We start from the raw sequence: 6000 nt of genomic DNA, 5'->3' as shown, positions 1-6000 counted from the left end.
CCGGCTGGGGCGGGCGGGGAGAGCGGGACGGAGGGAGGGGAGAGGGAGGGGACAGGGAGGAGGCTCCGGGGACTCAACGCCACATGCGAGCCGGCCGTGAGCGCTCCCCGCGATGGGCCATCCGCGGCTTCCCTGGGCGACGTGTGCCTGCGCCTCGCCACCCTCACAGTAAGGAGGGTGTTTAGCCTGTTTAGCCCAGAGAACAGAGGAGTGAGAGGGGGTCGCATAAATGCCTCAAAGGGTGTCAAGAGGATGGTGCCAGACTCTTTTCGGTGGGGATGAGGAGTTAACGGCCATAAACTAAAGCACAAGAAATTTCACCTCAACGTGAGGAAGAACTTCTTTACAATGAGGGTAACAGGGAGGACATGGACTCTCCCTCTCTGGAGACATTCTACACCCTCACGGATACACTCCTGTTTCACCTGCTCTTGGTGACCCTGCCTGGATGATCTCCAGAGGTCCCCTCCAACCCTAATTGATTTCGTGAAGAACTTCCCGTAGTTTTCAACTGCGAGGCTGTACAAGAAATTTTTCAAGCATATCTTCTTTATTATGGAGTGTGGGCTGTGGTATATAGGTCTGTCTGTGTGGTTTATAACAATTCTTTTGCTCTATTTTTAGCTCAGGTAAAACCATCACAAATTCAATATTCAGTAAGGCAGAAACTAAAATTAGACAAACAGGCTGCAGAGTCAAGGTGGCATTGTCACATGAAGGATGCTGATTGTCTTCCTGGAAAGAAAAAGACTAGAAACCAATGTTCTGTCATAAAAATAAATGTGATTAATGCACATATTATATTTCTTCCATTTGCATGGGTTAGAGGGTGGAAAAAGATACTACCTGTGCCCGTAAGATGATTGTGCTTATGTTCTCTGGGTGTTGTCAAACCTAGTGTCAATGCAGAATCATAGAGTTGTTAAGGTTGGTAAAGACCTTTACAATCATCAAGTCCAACTGTTAACATTGCTCCACCACCATGGTCACCACCAAACCATGTCCTCAAGTGCCATATCTATGTTTTTTGAACACTTCCAAGGATGGTGACTCTACCACCTCCCTGGGCAGCCTATTCTAATATAGAATATTACTCCTTTATAACTCCTTCCATGAAGAAAACTTTTCCTAATATCCAATCTAAACCTCCCCTGGCACAACCTGAGGCCATTTCCTCTTGTCCTGTCACTTGTTACCTGGAAGAGACTAACCTCCACGTTGCTTACAGTCTCCTTTCAGGGAGTTGTAGAGAAAAATAAAATCCTCCCTGAGCCTCCTTTTCACCAGGCTAAGCACCCCCAGCTCCCTCAGCTGCCTCTCACCAGAGTTGTGCTCCTTCCTCTGCTCCATTGCCCTTCTCTGGACATACTCCAGCACCTGAATGTCCTTCTTATAGTGAGGGGCTCAGAAGTGGACACAGGATTTGAGATGCAGCCTCAACAGTATCACAGAGGAATGATCACTATCCTATGCACTAAAACATCTCTAACTTAATATCCGTGCAAGATGCTTTTTCTGGTTCATGTCAATGAGCAGTTGCTTTCAAAAAGAGCACAGGGAGATGCCTATTGAGTGGGAGAATAGCTGCAAAACACTTCAGAGCATGTATATGCAAGATCCAGCCCTTAGTACTGGGATCCCACTCCTTGTTTAAATTTCATCTGTCTTCCCACTGCTGGCAAGTACAGGCTATGATTTCAGTTAAAACTTTGCAGGATGAGATTCTGTCTTTCTACTTCAGTGCCATTAACTTAAATGAAACTGCACCAATCCTTATTCTGATTTTAGTACACAAAATATTCTCCTGATTTCCCAGCATCCAGATGACTCCCCAGAAAGTGATTCAAAATCCAAACTATAATCTCAATATTTTTTACAACTGTCTTACTTCCCGTGGTCTTCTGAACCCATCTTTAATAAAGAATAACAGTAATTTAAAAAAATCTTTATCTCCTGGGCTTAGGTTTATCTCCTAGGCTAGAGGTTTGGTGAAAATTTCTGCTATCCCAGAACAGAAAAGCATACATCCTATTTTTTCAGAATAGGTGTATCTATATAAATCTACTTGATGCATTACGATAGTGTTTATTGGCAAATGTGGCTAAGTAGCCCAGCCAACTATAGGACAAGGGCAGCAGATACAGTGTATGATCCAGGTTTGCTGTGTGATATGCTGTTTCACCTAGCATGGCAAATTAACCAAAGGAAATTGATGTCATGCTATTACTGAAGTGTAGTTGCAGGTGGACACCTGTGTTTCTGACAGTTCTCACCTTCCTTTCTCCAGGACTGATAATGCTTGTATCATAGCCTACCATTTGCAGAAAGCGTGAATTCACTGTCAGAGCAAATTAGGAATGTTTCTAGGGTGCCTGCAAAACACAAAGATTACAATAATTATTTTCTTAAACAAGTGAAAATAGCTGTGTTCTGATTCATGCAGCTCACGCTGTGACAGTTTTTATGTCCAAATTCTGAAGATAGGCAACCAACTGCCAACCAACATCATGAAATATCTTTAAAGGACACATCATTGAGTGCTTATTTTAACCTTCCTAAAGGAAAATGTTACTGAACGGGCAGAATCACTCCTTGATGACCCCTGTGCTAGCAGGTACTGCACTGTGAAAAATCAGTGCTGCTTTTCCAAGTAACCAACAAAGCAAGCTATCAAGCAAAGCAGGACAGGTACCTTCATACACTTCAGTTGCCTCTTTGTTCCATTTAAGGAACCCTGAGGAGTTGCAGACATCGTTTACCTGGTTAAGCAGGGTTTGCAGGTACCTCTTGTCACTGACATGGTGTAAAAATCCTGAAGGATACTGGCTGATCTCATTTTGGTGTCTGTCTCCTGGTCAAATGTCATCATCTGCTTCTTGATGAGATTTCAGTACAATCGTTATTAATAATTTAGGATACTTTACTAAATTTTATGATCATCTAATTCACATTCAAATTCATATCTGAATATAAATTCACAATTTGTTCCTATTTTTGTCTTTCATCCTTACTGGGACAATGTCAGTATATGCTTGTGCTCATTTTGTAGTGGTCAACAAGGGGGAAAATGTAAGAAAAAAAGAGGAGTCCTGCTCTAACTAGTAAATGGGGTTCCTTCTGTTATTCGGTTTCATTTATTTGCTGTATTTCTGAAGTACAAATTAAAGTCATGCTGTTTCCCTGCTTCCTTAGAGAAGCCAAGTATGCATGTATTAATTAAACAATTTAAATATATGTGTAATTTAAAGAACAGCAACCTCCCTAATTGAGGAATTTGCAAACTTGTGTACTTGTTCTCCACAGTCTTTGGAAAGAACACAGACTGCAATGGCAGATCAGCCTAGAATAACAAACCCTGAAAGATTTGGCCTAGGGTTTGCTGTTGAAATGGTTTTTAAACAGCCCTACAGCATCATCCCCATATTAAAAAGTATGTGTTTTCTGTGGTATTTCAATACCTTTGTTTTCCAATTTGGCCTTGAAGTTCTGGTTTACAAAGTGAACTGGCTCCTGCATCCTGGAGGTCCATCCATGTCATTTCCCATTATCTGGTGGCACACTCATTCTCAGTGGGGAAGTTCACTGACCTTTGCTATGACCTTACCTGAGCAGAGGTCTTTTTTCTCTGTCAGGCTTTTCACGTCCCTTTCTGGCTGCCTGTCCCCCTGTGTTACAGACCAACGCGCACAGAGACCACCGCGTGGGTCACGAATTTTACAGCCCATTCATGACGCTTGATTTGTGTCCGCTGCTGTCCTCCCAACTTCTCCGAAGTGATGCAGGGCTGGGAGAACGTGAGGGCAGCAAAGAGGGCAGAAGGGGAGGTCAGCGATGTCTCACGGGTCAGAGAGCAGCCGCGGAAAAGCGAGAGCAGCTGGCGGCTGAGACAGCTGCAGCTTAGGGACAAAATGGCCACTGAATTTGACATTACTTAATTAAGAGAGCACCTCAGCTTGGTCCCTCCCTCCTTGCTTTGCTTCTCTACACTGCAGCAGTGGGGGCTGGGCAGTCCCCCTTTCCCAGTGAAGCTCTTGGTAGCTGTCTCCTGTTCAGGCTCATTGAAGACACAATTAAATCGCTCTTTGTCCAGGGAGGGCTGAAACAATGCAAAAATGCCACCCAGGAGCCAGACCACGTGCAAATGTGCACTGTTGGGGCTGGGCCAGATGGTACAGGCACTTAGTGAGTTTCCCATACCAAATGCAACAGTTATATAGGTTGTGTGTGTCTGTATGTGCATGCAAAAAAGAGAAATTGCAAACCCATCACAAACACCTCTAAGATGGCCACAAAAGCATGATCTTAAAAAGTGAATGGAAATCAGCCCTATAGGAAACATTACCCAGAGGAAAAGACAAAGCTGTTCTCAAAGCAAAATAGTCTTCCTAAGAGCATGGGGGGAAATCATTGTAAACATCCTTTGTAAATGAACAGAGTTGCATTAAAGAAATACCTGTTTCCATTTTCTTCTTGAAGGAAAAATCATGTGGGATTTTTCCTTTCTTGAAGGAAAAATCTGTTCAATTCTCTAAGTGAAAAGAGGTTGCAATGTATTTTAAGCCCCTGCTTCTCCCCTCCATTGGTGCAGATGTAAACTAAACTACTGAAAGGCCCACTCCAGCCACAATCCAGGCTGGAGCTGCCTTACTCAAAGCTAATTCCAAGCAAGCTTTAGTTGTGGTGAAAAGGAAGATCCTGCATCCTTTTGTTTTGTTTTGATTTGATTGTTCAAACTGTACTGCCTCTTGCAGAGTCTGTGTTAATATAGGGCATCAAATTTGCACTATGATGTAAGAATGGTTCTCTCTGCATTCAAGAACACTCTTCTGGTATCCAAGAATTTTAGTATTTTCCAATGTATGCATATGAAACTGGTTGCTTTATCATGGGACAAGATCAAAGGGAAACAAGCTGGATCTTTGTAAAAAACCAAAAAGGTTTTCATAAAAAGCATTCCTATTTAACCAGTAAATTGCAAGCTTTAAAGGGAGAAACTCTACTGCTGGAAATATTTGAAAGAATCCATGAATATGTCTGGAGATGAGAAAAATTTTATTATTTGCTACGGAAACAGAGTAGAAGTCATGGAGGGAAGTTCTGGCCCAATGAATTCAATGGGAATGTACTGATATCCAAAGAGATTTCACTCAGTTTGTGTCATGAGAGGGCCATAAAAATACATTTAATAGTAGTAAAATACAATCAGTGTTTTATTTCCACTTTAGATGTCATGAATAATACTGTGTGACATTAAAAATTCTTTTTATTTTCAGGTTTCAAAATCAGACTAAGATGATCAGATTTTCAATGACATAAAACACAATGTTTCTAAAAATGTTATTTCACTCAAATCAGTGAGATACAGGTGTGCAGATCAATTAGAGCTCATACCTACACACCTCTGACGTGGATGCCACACCTTGCAGAATGAAGATGTTCCCAGCAACTATCTAAATTCACACTGGAAATTGATAAATCCCTGAAGGATTGCTGAAGAGGAGATACTCAGCATTTCTTTACTTCAGCCCCTTCTTTTCTCCACTATAACTTCAAAGGGTGGGATTTCCTCACTGTATATGTGATACCTCTTTGCCTTCTATCTTAAATTTCCTTTTAGTTAGAAGATTATATCGCTTGCAAGGCAGCCACATCACTTCTGAGCATCTTGTCTATGATGTGTGCTAGCCACTTGAAAAGATTACAGTAGCTCATACTCCTCTCATTGCTGCTGTAAGTTCTTGGATAACTTCTGATGTCATCTTTAGAGGCTTTTTGCCTCCAAAACTCAACAAATCAAAGAAAAACATATCCCAAACCACAACATGTGCTTGCTTCCCATTTGTGAGGCAATGAGGTAGGCCATGTTCTAAGCTCAGCTGTGCTATATTCATCTAGCTAATTAAAAACTGTTAATAAGCATAGCTGTCTTATAGAGGGCTTCATGCTGTTCTCCCTGCCTTGTATGAGAGAAATGAAATGGCCAAATGTTATATGGCATTC

This window comes from Haemorhous mexicanus, chromosome 4 (assembly GCF_027477595.1).
Source record: "Haemorhous mexicanus isolate bHaeMex1 chromosome 4, bHaeMex1.pri, whole genome shotgun sequence".
Taxonomy (NCBI): Eukaryota; Metazoa; Chordata; class Aves; order Passeriformes; family Fringillidae; genus Haemorhous; species Haemorhous mexicanus.
This window is presented reverse-complemented; position numbering follows the sequence as displayed.